Below are 20,160 nucleotides of genomic sequence, written 5' to 3'. Positions count from 1 at the left end.
TCTGAAATCTGGAGAGGATGATGCATTCCCCTCACCTTCCAACACTATGCATACATAGTGAAATACAGAACTCTTGATTGTGTATATGTAAGGGGACTGTGGCCCCTTACTAACATTCAGTGGCGGTGTTTTGGTTGGCTAGCTCCCAGTACTAAAAAGGGGGAAGGGTTGATGTGGAATCAGGACCCTGAGACTGACAGCCCCCAGGAACAATGGGGAGAGGCCAATGCTCCAGATCAGCCTGAATGACAGGGTGGGCAGGCTAATCAGAGAGTCAGGAGGCCAGGGAGGTCCCGTCCTTCGTGTGAGCTGGATTTGCTTGGGTCAGACAGAGTGGGGCCGAGTAAGGAGAAAGCAGGGGCCGAAGTTGAGCTGGGGAGCAGAGCTGTGCCATATCCAGAGGGATCAGAAAAGCAGCCCAGAGAGAGCAGACCCTCTCCTGGGAGCAGAGCTGCAGCCCCAAAGCTAGAGGCACAGCCCAGAGAGAGCAGACTTGCCCTGGGAGGAGAGCTGCAGCAACCAGAGCCAGAGGGGCCAGAAAAGCAGCCCACGAAGCAGGTCAGTGCTGGGAGCAGAATCACAGAAGCAGTTTGCAGAGCAGACCTGTCCTGGGAGCAGAGCTGCAGCAACCAGAGGCAGAGGTGCCAAAGAAGCAGCCCAGGGAGCTGGAGGCAGAGCAGCAGCAGCAGCAGTGCTGAGACAGAGTGGTGGAGCTGGGGCTGGAGCAGTCTGGAGCTGGGTGCGGTGAGCATCTGGGGAGACCGAGGGGGACCCTGGGCAGCAGGCCCAGCACAGGGAGACGCCTCAGCCAAGAGGCTCTGCAGGCCAGGCTTGGATCATAACCCCGACAGGGTCGGGGTAACACTGGGAAGAAGGGTCCTACCTCTTAGAGCCTGAGAGCATGTGGCCACCACCAGAGCAAGTGTCCAACCCACAGCATCCCTGCAGCACAGCCAGGGCCTGAGAAGGAGGCCTGGGATTTACAAGGAACAGACTGTGAACTGCCCTGACATTCCAGAGACACTGTTTGTGATTTCCGTGCCAGAGCGGGTTGATGTGTTTCCTTTAACCTTTCCCATTTTTCCTTATTCTTCTAAGAGTTAATTGTTGATTAAATAACTTGCATTTGCTTTAACTTGTATGTAATGGTCAGTGGGTCAGAGGAGTGCCCAGTGCAGAGAGAGTACCCGGAGTGGGGACACCCTAGCCCCTGTCCTAGGTGACCACAGCAGGGTTGAGGGTTGAGCCCCCCAGGAATCCTTGGCCCAGCCTTCTTGGGTTACAAGGACTGCCATACAGGAAAGTGGAAGGAGAGCCCTCAAGGGCAGGGAGGCCACTGAGTAAAGGAAGTGGGTGCAAGGACTGAGATCCTTTCGCTAGCCCACTTCACTGGGGTAGTGCAGAAGCCAGGAAAGTTCCGCACAATAGCGGGACTATTACCCTGCTTACATATATGTCAGCAGAGTCTGAATGAGCTCTCCCCTGACATCTGGTGGTGAACTGTGGAAAAAGACTTCAGAAGCTGATCTCATTTGCATTGACACACCCATCCTGCCTAGGAGCTCAGCATGATGGGATTGCTTGCCGAAATAATGACTTCTGGCTGATGTTGGATCCCGTCTCCTTACTGGGGCAAGAGTAATAAAGAGTTGTTATCCTTGTTGTGTGAACCGAGGGCAGCAGAACTGTACCTGGCATACCTCGATGGAGGGACTCACCCTCAACTGAATGGTACTCGCTAGGCAGGGGACTTGGGTTCCAAAGCCCAATGAGTTGAGAGAGGGTGGGGACTTGGTGGTGTGGGTCTTCTTTAATGGTCCCAGACACTGTTTGACTCCTCCTCTCTCCATGATATAATAAAAGAGCTAATTTAGATTGAATTGAGAGTCTTGTTACATGCTGCAGAGCTGAAATCACTGATACCTAAGTATTACACCTTACACGCTCCCCCTCCACACAGGGTGGGAGGTGAACTCTGTGGATGAACCTTGAACCCTGGGGCTGCACTGGCCAAGGACACCAACTGTGAGTGGGTTACAGAGAAGGGATGGGCATGTTAAAGGGACTTTTGGGTTGCTGAACTTAAGAACCTGAGGGGAAAAGGACACTGCCCAACATACTTGGGGGGTGGGTCTTTTTGTTCATGGTTTGTGTGTATGAACCCTAGTTGCAATGTTTTCCCAAATTAAATGCTGAGTTACTTCTCTCCTTTTAATAAAAGTTTTTGCTACACTCAGACTCCGCCTTGTGAGAAGGTAAATATTGCCTCTTAGAGGCACCTAGGGGGTGGTGTGTAATTGTCCCAGGTCAGTGGGTGGGGGCTCGAAATGGTTTTGTGTTGTATTGTTGAAAAGGAACCCCTAGACATTGAACCCAGACCTTGTGGCTGCTGGTTCCACCTGGCAGAAGGGTTACATATATATGCCACCATGTATACAGTTGAACCTCTACAGAATGCATTTATAGAAACTATGCAACTCCCAGTGACTTCTGTTGAGCTGGATAAGGCCCTATATGAATACACTTTAAATATGTACATGAAAATACATTATATTTTATACATTCCATGAAAATATATGTATGACATTGGCCTACTTCAGTAGGACAATTTCAAAAATATTTAGCATTTTTAGATTGACAAATATGACCAAACTAATCTACAGACATGCACCAACAAATTAGCAGCTCTCTGAGCTAGTAGGATGAACATTATTATTCCCATTTTACAGAGAAAGAAAGATGAAGTGATTTGTCCAAGGCCATATAGTGAGTCCATGGCAGAGTCAGGATTGCCTGACTCGCAAACCCATGCTCATTCAGCCATAATGCCTTTCATAAACACAGACTCAGAATTCTAGATGGAGCATGCACATATGAATCTCAAATCTCACACTGAAACTTTTATTTCAATAAGCAGTTTTGTTTTCATTTCTGTTTCTTCCCTTTATATTTATATCTGAACTATACACCTCTAATAATTTATTTCAATGAGCAATCATGCAAATTTTTTCACTTTAAAAAAATCAGAAATAAAGACAGAACAGTTAAAAATGTTAATGAAACATTATGATTGAGAATTTAAATGCACAAAAAGTAAGAAATTCAGAGTTATTTCTTCAACAAGCATAATTTGTTGTACATCTATTTTAAGGGATACATTTATGATAACATTGTATTTTCTATTATCTACATTTGCTATGTGGGTGATTGGCAAAAAGTAGTCTCCTTTCCTAAAACAACCTCACTTCGTACACCTTGAAATTGGCTCATTTTCTGTATTATTCTTTGTTTAACAGGACAAAAGATACAGTTAAAGTAACCTAGAGTTTACTCTTTTTTTTGCATAACTATCTGTAGCCAGCAGGAAAGGAGAAAGGCACTGTGAGATAAAAAGCAGTTATGGGCATACAAATTCTATGCAAATATTAATTATTTTTATGAGCTGATATGCTTTAAAGTAACTTTTCTCTATCAAGATGAAAACTTTCCAAGATAAGCTATATGATTTATAGCCTAGTTCCTAAATATAAAGATTATTTTAAATTGTCTTGTATGTAAAAAGAATGGTAACAGCCGGTTATAAGATGTTCAGAATTATTTCAAATCTTTCTGATGGATGAATGTTGGTTGACTGTTGATAGGCCTTTTCAATTTAGAGGTTTTTGGGTGTACTTTCTGTAAAGTGTCAATATAATGCCATCATAAGACTTTCACCTAGATAAGGACATTTCATCTTCCTCAAAAGTGGTCTTGATTTTTGTGAAGCGGTGAAGATGCGGAGTGGGGATCGCAGCCTTTGCAATCTCTGATATGTAAACACTGAATATTTTTAAAGTTGCTAATTTAAGCAGGACTTTTCCAAGTTAACACTAGGAAAGGTGACCTAATTCAAATCTGATTGGGCTCCAAGGTAAGTCTTTATCTGATTTATCCAAAGGCATTGGATGGAGGTGCTGCAATACAATGTGAGCAAAGCTCACAAACCATAAGAATCAAGGGTAAAGCTGAGAAGTCTTCCACAGGGGAGGAGGATCCCAGATCCTGGATTGCAGACCAAGCCTGAATATCTACACTGCAATTACACAGCCCCTCAGGGGTGCTGGAACAATTTATGTCGTGCGGGTGCTTAGAGCCATTGAATCAAACTCTAAACCCTGTATATGATGGAAACCACTTCAAGCCAGGGGGTGCAGCAGCAGCATCCCCAGCACTCCTAGTTCCAACCCCTATGCATCCCCTTTACCCAAGCTCCTCTAGTCCAAGTCAGCTGACAAAGGGCCAGCTGTGGATGTTTAATTGCAGTGTAGACATACCCTAAGGCCATGTCTACACTACCCGCCGGATCGGCGGGTGGGGATCGATTTATCGCATCTAGTGTAGACGCTATAAATCGATCCCCGATCGCTCTGCTGTCGACTCCGGAACTCCACCATGGTGAGAGGTGGAAGCGGAGTCAACGGGGGAGCGGCCGCCCTTGATCCCGTGCCGCGAGGATGCGAAGTAAGTGATTCTAAGTTGATCTAAGATACGTTGACTTCAGCTACGCTATTCTCGTAGCTGAAGTTGCATATCTTAGATTGATACCCCCCCCCCAGTGTAGACCAGGCCTAAGAATCCTAAGCAACTTGAAGCTGCCCGCTATAAAACTTAAGCAAGAGCTGTCAAACTTCCATTTAGAATTTCCTGTTAAGGCCTGTATTATAATCTCTGTTGGGAGTGGGTGGAAAAAAAGAGTTAGCTATCACTCAAGAACTGATATCTAAGGAGGAAGTTTTTATTGACTTTGAGGATGTTGTTTATACATTAACCAAATAATTTGGTTTCAGTATCGAAATATTTTGAATGACTTTGCTAAAATTCTTTAGTTGGGGGTTCATAGACAAACAGACAGCCACCTCCTGAGATCCCATAGAATTTACAAGGATTGATTTGTGTTGTATTAATCTGATGACTTAACTAAACTGATGTAATTAAATCCAATATTAAAGATCACTTGTTGAGTTTATCTTGATTTGATAGTTGTACTGCTTTGTTCTCAGTTGAGTAGTTTTAATAGTAGCTTAGCTTTAGTGATATGTTTTCTTGATTTTATTTTGTTTTTTTACTAGCTTTAATCAAATTTATAAACTCATACTGAGTTATATCTCTTTTAGTAAGCAAAGTGGTCCAGAACCTTGGGGACCTAGGTGGATATAAGCCAGTTAACCTAAAAATTAGGGCTGTCAAGCAATTAAAAAAAATATTTGTTATTAATTGCACTGTGAAATAATAGAATACCTTTTATTTAAATATTTTTTGATGTTTTCTACGTTTTCAAATATATTGATTCAATTACAACACAGAATACAAAGTGTACAGTGCTCACTTTATATTTATTTTTGATTACTAGTATTTGCACTGTAAAAACTGAAAGAAATAGTATTTTTCAATTCACCTAATATGAGTACTGTAGTGCAATCTGTTTATTGTGAAAGTTGAACTTACAAATGTAGAATTATGTACAAAAAAAACTGCATTCAAAAATAAAATATCCTTTTATTCTTCAACCACAATTTCAGGGACTTGCATCCATGCTGATGATGGGTTCTGCTCAATAACAATCCAAAGCAGCTTTTTTGGTGGTTTGGGTTCTGTAGTGTCCACATCAGAGTGTTGCTCTTTTAAGACTTCTGAGAGCATGCTCTACACCTCATTCCTCTCAGGTTTTGGAAGGCACTTCAGATTCTTAAATCTTGGGTCAAGTGCTATAGCTATCTTTAGAAATCTCACATTGGTACCATCTTTGTGTGTTGTGAAATCTGCAGTGAAAGTGTTCTTAAAATGAACAATGTGTGCTGAGTCATCATCTGAGACTGTTATTGTAATGCTGACAGATCCCGGTCATCAGCGGGTGGGGTCGAATCTGGGACCTCTGGAGCTTAGTGTATTAGCCTCTACCGCATGACCTAAAACCCAACTGGCTATTAAAATGAGTCTGCTGTACAACCTTAGCTACCTCTCTCTCTAAGTGGTCTTGGTGCCACTAGATGGTATAGAACACAACACCCAGGAGGTGTGTGGGTTACATACTTCCCCTAGCTGAGGAAGCATGCCCCGAGCTTCAGAGTCTTCCCAGTTGAAATCCTGGACGAGCCCCCACTTGTAACGCCGACCAACTCCGGTCATCTGTGATTGGATTGAACTGGGGACCTCTGGAGCTTAGTGCATGATCCTCTACTGCATGAGCTAAAAGCCAACTGCTTTTAGCTAGGGCTGTAGAGCAGACTCATTAATCTCTCTAAGTGGTCTCAGTGCCACTAGATGGGACAGAGCACTACACCCAGGAGGTGTGTGGGTTACACTATAACATAAAATATATAGTAGAATGCGAGTAAAACAGAGCAAGGACATACAATTCTCCCCCAAGGAGTTCAATCACAAATTTAATTAATGCATTTATTTTAACAAACATCGGCATGGAAGCTGTCCTTTGGAATGGTGGCCAAAGCATGAAGGGGCATATGAATATTTAGCATATCTGGCACATAAATCCCTTGCAAAGCCAGCTACAAAAGTGCCATGCAAATGCCTGTTTTCACTTTCTGGTGACATTGTAAATAAGAAGAGGACAGCATTATCTCCTGTAAATGTGAACAAACTTGTTTGTCTTAGCAATTGGCTGAAGAAGTAGGACTGAGTGGACTTGTAGGCTCTGAAATTTCATTGTTTTATTTTTGAGTGCAGTTATGTACCAAAAAAATTCTACATTTGTAAACTACACTTTCATGACAAAGATAGCCCTAGAGTACTTGTATGAGGTGAACTGAAAAATACTATTTCTTTTTTTTAATATTTTATTTTATTTAGAATAAAAAATATACACTTTGATTTCAATTACAAGATAGAATATATATGAAAAGGTAGAAAAACATCCAAAATATTTAATAAATTTCAATTGGTATTCTATTTTGTAACAGTGCAATTAAAACTGAGATTAATCATGATTAATTTTTTTATCACAATTCCTTTTTTTGAGTTAATCACATGAGTTAATTGAGATTAATCAATAGCCCTACTAAAACTCTGACCATCTCCTGCTAGTTAACATATATTTTGTGAGGACCAAAGGCTATGTTTTTACTTTGACAAGAGTGCTTAGTTGATACTTAATGCAGCAAATACAGTGGGTTATAAAACATGAACAACTTCAAGCTGTCCAGAATGCAGAACCAATAGGAAGAATTTAATCAGAGGGGACAAAAAAAACTTATAGAGGAGGCAAGGGACAGGACTCCGTAGGGGTGCCACGTGACAATGTGTTCATCTTCCTACTCTTAGTCCACATTTTCAGACACAAGAAAGAGGAGCCTGGTGACTGTTATATTGGGACAAGTGGCAGGACAAATGATGAGAGGGGAAAGTCATCAATTTTAGTTTGGGTTGAGAGTAAAAAGATTCCATGGTCTTACAACACACATATAATGTAAACAAGCTTTCAAAACCAAAAGCAAAATTTAACAGCAAATATTCACATGGGGTTAAACCTGTTAACAAAACCTGACTTTGGCAGTTGCTATACACATATCACCTATTAGGTCCACTCAAAATGAAAGGTGTTTGCTTTTTTTGTATATATTTGTGTTATACTAAAGTATCTATTATGGAAATAAAAGTTTTTGAACTAAGAACGTTAGCAGTAGCCAGTATGTTTTTGTTTAAAGGCCTAACAATGCCTAATAGCAGGCAAAATAATTTGCAGTTTGTACTTATAGCAACATGTTTGAAAACAAGTTGTGCTTTTCTTTTTCTCTGATGGTCTGGGTGTTTCTGGCAGTCATTGTCACTGCAAACTAATATTTGCAATGCCAGACTCTGTCTGACATATTCTGTCATTCATCACTGTGACTCACTGCTGCTACAATTTTTTTCTTTGCTGCATCATCACTAACCGTGCTAAAAGTTACCACTGGGCTCTGCCTCAGCAAACACAGCTGCTCAGATTACTAAATAGTTAACCATTATGGTTTCAGTGAACATCTCTTAGTTCAGATGTTTATCCGAACCTGGTAATCAAATGATATCTTTTCCCATTCCTTTGCTTTCCTTCGGAGCATCTCTCTCCACCCTCCCCTTTCTATTTTCCTCCTATTTTCCACAGATCTTGGTTTCATCTTTGATTTCAAACACTAGTCACCACCTGCTGTAAGCACTGCAGTCTTGTGTTTTATGGTCTCCATAAATCCCTATTTTTTAAAACTTTAGTAAATCCAGATTGCCATGACCAGACAATTTGCTCACATCAGAGAAATGAAACTACATTTCCTGTCAACTTTGTTGGCTTCCTATTCTTCCTAACCATCTCAAAATCTAATTCATGATTACTTCCTGATTTTCAATAGCTTTCATGGAGTTGCTACTCTTTTTTTAAAATCATAGATAATATACCTATTTCCCTAACTGTATACCTAATCTGTTTTTGCAGTTTTAGCTTCCTTTCTCATCCCTTCTTTTGTAAAATCTCAGTTGGGTATCACTATTTTACAACTGCTGCCCTTTCTCTTTGCAATATTTCCCTTTCCAACATCTGAGCCATTGAATCATTCCCCTCTCTTTAAATCTCACCTTAAAACCTTTTTCTGCTAAACTTTTGTTTAGCTCTGTGTGTTTTGTGCTAATATCTACAAATGATGTTATATAAAAATTGTGGTGCACTGTATTTATTACTTAGAAAGTATGGGTCTAACACACTGGCTGGCCACACATACTCTACCAGCAGGTGTTTTGCCCACAACTCTATCTGCATGTATCATGAGCAGAAACTAGTCATGTTGCCAATTTGTTCAAAATTGTGATAGATTTTAACAATGTCATAACAAATTTGTGCATTCCTTAAAGGGTTATTTTCAAGATACTACAGACCTCTCTCTTTACTTTCCAAGCTGTCCGATTGTCAGTGTCTGTATTTCTCATCATGAATGTAAGTTGCATTTTGAGAAAACATGTCATAGTTTGTGGAATTTATGTTTGGATCACGAGCTTTCCCTTTTGCTGTGACAGCAGCTTGTCAAACAATCCAAATAATAAAATAAAATAATAATAATAAAGTCACTTCAATACCAATAATTATTGACTCTGGCCACATTGACATCTCTTTTGAGTTTGGTTTCTGTGACCAATCAGAACTAAGAAACTATTCAAATTTCAAAAATTCGATATTGAACAGCAAGATAGAACAAAACAGATGCACAAGTAATTTAATCAAATTTCAAATGATGAATAAATATGAGAAAACTGCAGGACCCTGAATCTTTATTTGCTGTTAGCGCTAAAGGACATACACCACATCAGAATAGCAAGAATAGCAGTATTGATATAATGTAAGTCTGGAATTTCCAAAGCATATTGGGATCCTATTAGATAAATGACACAATAGCTTCACACAACATTATCCTTATTGAAGATTATATATATTTACATCCTTCCCAAGATCATGTACTTCATATCCAAGACAAATAAAGTGTCCTTATTATTAGCATTTATACCAACTCACTTACCATCTCACTACTTTAATTTTTAATACTGTAAGCCTGGCTTGACATGAGTAACTGGACATTGGTGAGGCCTCATTTCTTGGGAGGCAGGATTAGGGAGGTAAATGGAGGAGCACCATCCTTGTACTTCCTCATGCTCTGAAATTACTCTAACCAAAGTCTAAAACAACAGCTTCTCATAAATCTCCTCTCAGAATCTTCATAAATAAGGATATTTCTCCTCCTCTACATTCATCAGCCCTAATCTAAATGATCTGTCATCTTCCAGGCAGGTTTCAGGTATTTCTCTAATATACTTCTCTCTATAGGCATATGGCTGTAATTCCAATTTTCTTTGAAAACTTCTTCTATGGTTTGTATAGGCAATTTACTGTCCCTCTTGTTTTTAAGCATATTTTCTTCATATATCAGTGTCTATAAATCCCATTTTAATATAATTTCCACATGTTCTTTTACCTCTGTCATCCAACCCTTTATACATATTTCATTCTCCTTTTCCTTCCGTGTGTATTAATAGTAATACTTAGAATTCACATAGCTCTTTTCATTGATGTCAAAGTGCTTTGCAAAGGATGTTAAGAATAATTATTCTCATTGTACACATAAGGGAGACAGTCAAAGAGATGAAATAATTTCTCCAAGGTTACACAGTGAATCAGTGTCAGAGCTGGGAGCTGAAATCGGATTTCATGACCATCTAGTACCCAATCATGTAGCTTTTCACATCTGATTCTCCTTGCTGCAAACCCTAACAGAAACTGCTCCTCCGTTAGCAAATGATGTCTTATTTTTCCTGCTAGAATAGCATCATCTCCTTTGTTAAGCTTTAACCAGTCTCGTCAGTTAAGGAACTCTAATTATATCTAACACCCCACACAAGTGTACTTCAACCTGTCATACTGTCACTCAAATGACTCATCCAGCTTTCTAATAAGTGTTTGCCTGTCTGGTTCCTCAGCAAGTCACATTATAGCTTGAGAGAGGAAATACATCCTAGAATTTGTGTTACTAAGGTGGCTTATTCTGTAAATTTGTTTTGCTGGACATCCAGGCTATTTCTTTCAAAACAAATAATTACACTAATGCAGAATGGACCTTCCCAGCCCCCGTTAAGAGTTTGCTCATCTAAATGTTTTTATTATAGACAATTATAAAGATGTACATTAACCAGCAGACCACCCACTGGTGTCAGAATGTGATGTTATAGGAGTCTTCACTTCTAACACTTTCTGGTGGCCTCTTCTTTGGCCCAGTGATGGCCTATCTCTGTCTTGATCTTCTGTGGCCTGGTCCTCCAGCCAGGACACTTAAAAGTTCTATCCCCTTCTGCATTAACAAAGGTCCAACTAACATAGAATATCAGGGTTGGAAGGGACCTCAGGAGATCTAGTCCAACTCCCTGCTCAACGCAGGACCAGTCCCCAACTAAATCACCCCAGCCAGGGCTTTGTCAAGCCTGACCTTAAAAACCTCTAAGGAATGAGATTCCACCACTTCACTAGGTAACCCATTCCAGTGATTCACCACCCTCCTAGTGAAAAAGTTTTTCCTAATATCCATCCTAAACCTCCCGCATTTCAACTTGAGACCACAACTCCTTGTTCTGTTATCTTCTACCAGTGAGAACAGTCTAGATCCATTCTCTTTGGAACCCCATTTCAGGTAGTTGAAAGCAGCTATCAAATCCCCCCTCATTCTTCTCTTCTGCAGACTAATCCCAGTTCCCTCAGCCTCCCCTCATAAGACGTGCTCCAACCCCCTAATCATTTTTGTTGCCCTCTGCAGGACTCTTTCCAATTTTTCCACATCCTTCTTGTAGTGTGGGGCCCAAACCTGGACACAGTACTCCAGATGAGGCCTCACCAGTGTCGAATAGAGGGGAACGATCACATCCCTCGATCTGCTGGCAATGCCCCTACTTATACATCCCAAAATGCCATTGGCCTTCTCGGCAACAAGGGCACCCTGTTGACTGATATCCAGCTTCTCATCCACTGTAACCACTAGATCCTTTTCTGAAGAACTGCAGCCTAGCCACTCAGTCCCTAATCTGTAGAAGTGCATGGGATTCTTCCATCCTAAGCGCAGGATTCTGCACTTGTCCTTGTTGAACCTCATCAGATTTCTTTTGGCCCAATCCACTAATTTGTCTAGGTCCCTCTGTATCCTATCCCTACCCTCCAGTGTATCTATGACTCCTCCCAGTTTAGTGTAATCTGCAACTTTGCAGAGGGTGCAATCCATGCCATCCTCCAGATCATTAATGAAGATCTTGAACAAAACCGGCCCCAAGACAGATTTTTGGGGCACTCCGCTTGATACCGGCTGCCAACTAGACATGGTGCCATTGATCACTACCCATTGAGCCCGACAATCTAGCCAACTTTCTATCCACCTTATAGTCCATACATCCAGCCCATACTTCTTTAACTTGCTGGCAAGAATACTGTGGGAGACCGTGTCAAAAGCTTTGCTAAAGTCAAGGAACAACACGTCCACTGCTTTCCCCTCATCCACAGAGCCAGTCATCTCATCACAGAAGGCAATTAGGTTAGTCAGGCATGACTTGCCCTTGGTGAATCCATGCTGACTGTTCCTGATCACTTTCCTCTCCTCTAAGTGCTTCAGAATTGATTCCTTGAGGACCTGCTCCATGATTTTTCCAGGGACTGAGGTGAGGCTGACTGGCCTGTAGTTCCCAGGACTCTCCCTTCTTCCCTTTTTTAAAGATGGGCACTGCATTAGCCTTTTTTCAGTCATCCAGGACCTCCCCCAATCACCATGAGTTTTCAAAGATAATGGCCAATGGCTCTGCAATCACATCTGCCAACTCCTTTAGAGCCCTCGGATGCAGCGCATCTGGCCCCATGGACTTGTGCTCGTCCAGCTTTTCTAAATAGTCCTGAACCACTTCTTTCTCCACAGAGGGCTGGTTACCACCTCCCCATATTGTGCTGCCCAGTGTAGTCTGGGAGCTGACCTTGTTTGTGAAGACAGAGGCAAAAAGATATTGAGTACATTAGGTTGCCTCCCTCATTCAGTAAGGGACCACACTTTCCTTGACCTTCTTCTTGTTGCTAACACACCTGAAAAAGCCCTTCTTGTTACTCTTAACATCTCTTGCTAGCTGCAACTCCAAGTGTGATTTGGCCTTCCTGATTTCACTCCTGCATGCCTGAGCAATATTTTTATACTCCTCCTGGTCATTTGTCCAATCTTGCACTTCTTGTAAGCTTCTTTTTTTGTGTTTAAGATCAGCAAGGATTTCACTGTTAAGCCAAGCTGGTCGCCTGCCATATTTACTATTCTTTCTACACATCGGGATGGTTTGTTCCTGCAACCTCAATAAGGATTCTTTAAAATACAGCCAGCTCTCCTGGACTGCTTTCCCCTTCATGTTATTCTCCCAGGGGATCCTGCCCATCAGTTCCCTGAAGGAGTCAACGTCTGCTTTTCTGAAGTCCAGGGTCCATATTCTGCTGCTCTCCTTTCTTCCTTGTGTCAGGATCCTGAACTCGGCCATCTCATGCCTCCCAGGTCACTCGACCATCACTGCCTCTCAGGTTCCCATCCACTTTTGCTTCCGCTATTAATTCTTACCTGTTTGAGAGCAACAGGTGAAGAAGAACTCTGCCCCTAGTTGGTTCCTCCAGCACTTGCACCAGGAAATTGTCCCCTACACTTTCCAAAAACTTCCTGGATTGTCTGTGCACTGCTGCATTACTCTCCCAGCAACTATCAAGGTGATTGAAGTCCCCCATGAGAACCAGGGCCTGTGATCTAGTAATTTCTGTTAGTTGCTGGAATAAAGCCTCGTCTACCTCATCCCTGTGGTCTGGTGGTCTATAACGGATTCCCACCACGACATCACCCTTGTTCCTCACACTTCTAAACTTAATGCAGAGACTCTCAGGTTTTTCTGCAGTTTCATACCGGAGCTCTGAGCAGTCATACTGCTCTCTTATGTATAATGCAACTCCCCCACCTTTTCTGCCCTGCCTATAAATCCAAATAAATTCAAACTAAGAATTCTTCTGCCCCTCTTCGGCTATTTTGAAGTCTTCTTCTTTTGCTGCCACACCTGGGCATCATCGAGTTCTTCCTACACAACTTCTTCCCCAGCAGGATTCCCTGGGGCCTTTCTTTCCCAGGGATTCTCAAGGAGCTTCCTGTGCCTTACAGGCCCTATTTCAGGGCTGCCCCAAAAGAAGTTCCCTCTGGGTCTCTTCCATATTGACTTCTTCAGGCCCTTACCAGAGAAGGAACTCCCTTTAATCTTCTCTACTAGTCTCCTTCCTCACAACTGAGTTCACAGCTCTGTTTAAGTAGTCCTCTCTTTCATCCCCTGCAGCTGGGGAAAGTTATTGTAATTAGGACACCATTATATTCAGCTGGGGAATAGCTGGCTGGTCATAGGCAAGGATGAGTCTGGCTTCTTGTAAAGGGCCAGTCAGCCTGTGATAACACCTGGAAGGCCAAGAACTGGTTAAGACACAATTGCATAAAGTACTAGCTCTATACCTTATTCAGGCATTTGCCACTACCATTAGCCGACTTCTTCCATTTCTCATGACTCCCCTTGATCACCTTTATTGATTGATCCTTCAGCTCTCATATTTATTGCGCTGATCACAACAGGTGTCCCATTCTTCTCTTATCCTCATGACTCCCCACATTTTCTAAAAGAATACTCTCAATTTTTCAGTCCATTGCTTTTACTGAAACCTCTCAATTCAGCATCTAGATATTTTCCCTGTTTTCTGCAGTATGATGAAAACTCCCTTACAGCTTCTATTCCTCCATCACAAGGGCTATATATATTTTCTATTTCTAATAGTGTGGACCACATAGTGATAAGGAGATTATCTCATAGACCACCTCCCCTCCCATTTCTGGTCATGGACTACCTCCCCTTACAATTGCTAATGAGAAAGAGTAATAGGAAAGTATCATACTGTTAGTGATTTTTAATGTAGATGTAAACAAGGAGAAAGAACTGGCACCATGTGATCAGCCAGTTTTCCGATCACTGCCCTCCATGGCCCAGTGGTGGTACATAGACAACAATTTGAGTACCACTGCTCTGTTTCATCAGCACCTTTCTTCTTGCCAAGCACTTAATTGGTTTGGCAGGCACTGAATTTAGAGCTTGAGATGCTGAGACATTTGTACATCAGTGCATATTACAGTCTCCAGTTGGACTGGTACTTTCTAGATAATATTGCGTCATCTTCCAGTGTTGCTCACTTCATCTCCTGGTTAGTGTTGTTTTAAAAAAATGTAACACACATTTTACATAGAAGCACTAATCCTTTTAAACAGACACTGCAAACCCTTATTGAATATGCAATATCTTACTTCACCTCCCCACAAACTAAAAAGCAGTTTTACTTGAAATAACTCTTATTTTTGTTTCCTTTTCCAAAAGGCAGCAGCAAACAACAAAAGAAGAAAGTAATTTTACTCATAGCAAATATGAACCAAGTTAGAATGAATATTAACACATCCAATGTTATAGAAGGAACAAATCACCAATACACAACAGATCGTAATCTTCAAAATCAGTCATGCAAAGACTGAATTAAGGAACAGACATCCAAAGAAGAAAATCTCTTATATGGCATGTCACATCTCTTATTAAAATAAATACAAAAACAAGCTTTACCTTTCAGACAGAATACATCCTACAAACCTATAACATTGTTCGTAGGAACACCAGAATTGTCATATCATAGCAGACTGGTGGACCGTTCGGTCTGGAAGATTCTTCAGAGAAACCTTACAATATAGTTATGAATGTTTTTTACTGTTCTACACGTTTGTGCTCAGTCTAAATTCCTTTTGCATCTAAAACTCCCACTGCAGCCAAAAGAACTAAAGGGTTCTGTTTCCTTCCACCTTGAGTGTTGGGGGATGGGCAGCAGGGAAGGGAGAAGGTTGTGCTAGGGTTAAGTTGAAGTAGCTTGAAGCTGCCTCCCGACTTGGCAGGGAGGACATCTCCCTGTTCTCCTTTATGTGTCTCATTGGTGTCCAGGAATTCAATATTTGAAAGTAAGGGCCAGTTCTTCAGCCCACTTGCTTGGATTTGGCACTGCATTGAGTATTTGGCTGTTAGTTTCAAATGTGTCATATTTTCAGCACTGAGTTATCTTTATCTTCTAGAAATAGACTTCACCCAATTAAAATATTTAAACAACACTTCAGTGAAATAGAAAACATTCAGATTTAAGTCCAATATTCAGGAAAGCTTGCAAGCACATAGGTCTTTATGTGAACTATTTAAAGCACTTGGTTTGAATGTCACGATCCTTAAATTAAATGTTGCAAGTCAATTTTAGTCACAGATTCTGATAGTCTTGCTTGTATGGAACAACTTACTTCCCAAATAGTCCCACTGAAGTGAATGGAACTACTTGTGGAATAGGATGCTACCCAACCTGCATAAGGTATCAGAATCTGGCTCTCAATATATTTTCAATAAACAAGTGAAAATGTGGGAGCTATTATGTGGAGAACAATACCTCAAAGTTAACAGGAAATTTTGCTGAAAACCATGTAACTTAGTACATAGTGGATCAAGTTTGTCCCTAATTTCTCTCTGCTTAGTCCACTACAGGTTTTCAGTGCATAAGGAAGGAGAGATTACTCACCTTGTGCAGTAACTGGAATTCAAGATGTCTGTCCCTAAAGGTGCGCCACTTCAGGAGTGCATGTGCCCATGCACACTTGATCAGAGATTTTCAGTAACGCTGCCCGTTCAGCATGCACATGTGCTTTACACAGCCTCATACTACCTACTGAGGATACATAGGGCTGCTCAGGCAAACCACCCTCAGTTCTTCCTCTACTGCAAAGTCCCACAAAGGAAATTCCGAAGTAGAGAGGAAGGAAGGCGGATAGTGAAGCACCCATATTGGGACACATCTGGAACTCCACTTACTGTACTCTTCTTCTTCGAGTAATGTCCCTATGGGTGCTCCACTTCAGGTGACTCCCAAGCAGTATCGCTATAGGGAGAAGGGAGCATTGGAGAGACTCTAATCCTGATGATAGAACTGCCTTACCAACTGTAGCATCTGATCTAGAGGCATGAACCAAAGCATAGTGCTTAGAGAAATTATGTACTGAGGTACAGATTGCAGTTCTGCAAATTCCAGTGAGTGGAACATTCTTGAGTAATGCCACAGACTTAGGCAGAGACCTCGTAGAATGGGCTGACACTAGAAGGAGTTTGAATGTTAGTGGACACATAGTACATGGTAATTCATCCAGAGAGTCACTTTGAAAGTCATTGGGTGGAGACTGAATCCTTTGGATCTGCCTGCAATTGAAACAAACAGTTTAGAAGACTGTCTGAATGGTTTGGTTCTGTCCAGATGGAAGGCAAATACCCTTCTGACATCCAAGGTATGGAAGGCAGCTTCTGCTAGTCTGATGTGGTTTTGGGAAAAAGACAGGAATGTGGATGGTCTGGTTAATATGAAATTCCAAAGGCATCTTAGGTAGAAACTTAGGATATGGTCACAATGAGACAATGCCACCAAAAAAAATCTCCAATCAAAGGCACAGGGTAACATGTGCACCTAAATTGGAGCACTCATATTTGAGGAAGAATAAGGCCTAAAAGGCTAGCTCTGTTTTTAAAGATATCACATCTTTATAAAACTCACCGTTGACTGCTTTTGTGTTTTCCCTCCTAACTTTTCTTAAACTCATCCCATGCTTTGGAGCAGAGATTTCCTTTTAAAAAGTGGTAATTGATCTATCATATTTTGGAAGAAAATTAATTGATATTTTAATAAAAATACAAACTCAGCTGAACTCACTGGACTAAATTCAAATCTATGGATTTGGCCTTTGAATATACAGGATAAACAATAAATAATTTGCTCCATCCACCTTACCCAAGCCATAGCTCTAATGTGTGGGTTAATGAAATAGTTCTTTAAAAAGCCCAGGTGTTAAGTCAGCCTTAACTGTGGGGGGTTTTTTTTGTTTTTTTTTTTACTTGGCATGTTATTATATTAGGCACAAATTGTTAAAAGTGACTTCTAAAAGTGGGTGGTTAAATTTTTGTTTGCAAATCTTGAGACATCTTTGGCCTGAGTTCCAGAGGCACTGAATATCCCTTGCTCTCAATGAAGTCAAATGGAGTTTATCAGCACCTCTGAAAAAATGAGGCATTCAAAATTAATAAATCATACTCCCACAGAATCCATGTAGGTACTTATATGGCCCCTATTCTCAGTCTATCTGAGCACCCCTCACAATCTTTAACACAGTATCGTATGCCTCATAATACCCCTGTGAAGTAGGAAAGCACTACTTCCACTCAGCCATATCTATATGGTTGTGAATGTATATATAACAGATGGGGAACCAAGGCACAGGGTGGCTAATTAAACATTAAACAGGTCTATGGTGAAATAGGGACTTAAGTGGAGAGCTCCTAAGTATTAACTTAGTGCCTTACCCACTGGGCCATCCTTCTACTCAAAGAGTTATAGAAAAGGCAATGGGCCAGATTTACTGAGACTTCACTGGGCACAGAAGCAGGGGGATGAATCGATAGGCAGTGAAGTAGCTGAATTTTACAAGTTAACTGAGACACTAAGTGTAGCTCTTAAATCCAACATAGGAACTAAAGCTGCACTTCACATGACATTGCTAGTGAATCAAGTATTGTAAAAACCAGGAATTGATTTTTCTGGACAACGAAAGCCAAAAAGTTCTGAAAAATTATATTAAGAGATAATCAGTAGTAGTTTAAATTAGGAAAACATCACATTAGTTGGTCTAATGAGCCTTAGCAATGTATGTTTGAATTTAATTATAGAAAGGAATGTGTGAATTCAGTCTTTAGCGAATAAACTACCTCTGATCATAAAACAACCTTCTCCCTTCTACAGTGCTCATGAATTTGGCTGGCTTTGCTTTTCTCAGAACATAGTTAGAGGCCATAAAAAAAAACTAATGTGAGTTTTTCATTTCTAGAATTCTCTCTGTGTGTATCTATATTATATGGATCTATATTTAAGTCTAAATATGAAAAAAGTGACTTCTGTCACTATATAGATATATATACACTGTCATTGAGGTGCAAATATATTTTATTTTTAAGGAGAAATATGTGGGTAGGTGTGACAGGTTTCAGTTGGTCCTCCGAGCCCCTAGGGGGCAATGGAGAGCTATGGTCCCACTGGCAGGCTTTAGTCACACCTTTCGGGCTGGGGTGGGGTGGCGCGCCGGCACGAGTCTGCAGCGCGCCCCCTCGGGCTGGGGGTGGGGCACGGGCCGCAACGAGTCTGCAGCGCGCCCCCTCGGGCTGGGGGGGGCGGGGCGCGCCGGCACGAGTCTGCAGCGCGCCCCCTCGGGCTGGGGGGGGCGGGGCGAGCCGGCACGAGTCCGCAGCGCGCCCCCTCGGGCTGGGGGGGGCGGGGCGAGCCGGCACGAGTCTGCAGCGCGCCCCCTCGGGCTGGGGGGGGCGGGGCGCGCCGGCACGAGTCTGCAGCGCGCCCCCTCGGGCTGGGGGCGGGGGGCGCGGGCCGGCACGAGTCTGCAGCGCGCCCCCTCGGGCTGGGGGCGGGGGGCGCGGGCCGGCACGAGTCTGCAGCGCGCCCCCTCGGGCTGGGGGGGGCGGGGCGCGCCGGCACGAGTCTGCAGCGCGCCCCCTCGGGCTGGGGGGGGCGGGGCGCGCCGGCACGAGTCTGCAGCGCGCCCCCTCGGGCTGGGGGGGGCGGGGCGCGCCGGCACGAGTCTGCAGCGCGCCCCCTCGGGCTGGGGGGGGGCGGGGCGCGCCGGCACGAGTCTGCAGCGCGCCCCCTCGGGCTGGGGGGGGGCGGGGCGCGCCGGCACGAGTCTGCAGCGCGCCCCCTCGGGCTGGGGGGGGCGGGGCGCGCCGGCACGAGTCTGCAGCGCGCCCCCTCGGGCTGGGGGCGGGGGGCGCGGGCCGGCACGAGTCTGCAGCGCGCCCCCTCGGGCTGGGGGCGGGGGGCGCGGGCCGGCACGAGTCTGCAGCGCGCCCCCTCGGGCTGGGGGCGGGGGGCGCGGGCCGGCACGAGTCTGCAGCGCGCCCCCTCGGGCTGGGGGCGGGGGGCGCGGGCCGGCACGAGTCTGCAGCGCGCCCCCTCGGGCTGGGGGCGGGGGGCGCGGGCCGGCACGAGTCTGCAGCGCGCCCCCTCGGGCTGGGGGCGGGGGGCGCGGGCCGGCACGAGTCTGCAGCGCGCCCCCTCGGGCTGGGGGCGGGGGGCGCGGGCCGGCACGAGTCTGCAGCGCGCCCCCTCGGGCTGGGGGCGGGGGGCGCGGGCCGGCACGAGTCTGCAGCGCGCCCCCTCGGGCTGGGGGCGGGGGGGCGCGGGCCGGCACGAGTCTGCAGCGCGCCCCCTCGGGCTGGGGGCGCGGGCCGGCACGAGTCTGCAGCGCGCCCCCTCGGGCTGGGGGCGGGGGGCGCGGGCCGGCACGAGTCTGCAGCGCGCCCCCTCGGGCTGGGGGCGGGGGGCGCGGGCCGGCACGAGTCTGCAGCGCGCCCCCTCGGGCTGGGGGCGGGGGGCGCGGGCCGGCACGAGTCTGCAGCGCGCCCCCTCGGGCTGGGGGCGGGGGGCGCGCGCCGGCACGAGTCTGCAGCGCGCCC

Source organism: Eretmochelys imbricata, chromosome 3, assembly GCF_965152235.1.
Source record: "Eretmochelys imbricata isolate rEreImb1 chromosome 3, rEreImb1.hap1, whole genome shotgun sequence".
Lineage (NCBI taxonomy): Eukaryota > Metazoa > Chordata > Testudines > Cheloniidae > Eretmochelys > Eretmochelys imbricata.
This window is presented reverse-complemented; position numbering follows the sequence as displayed.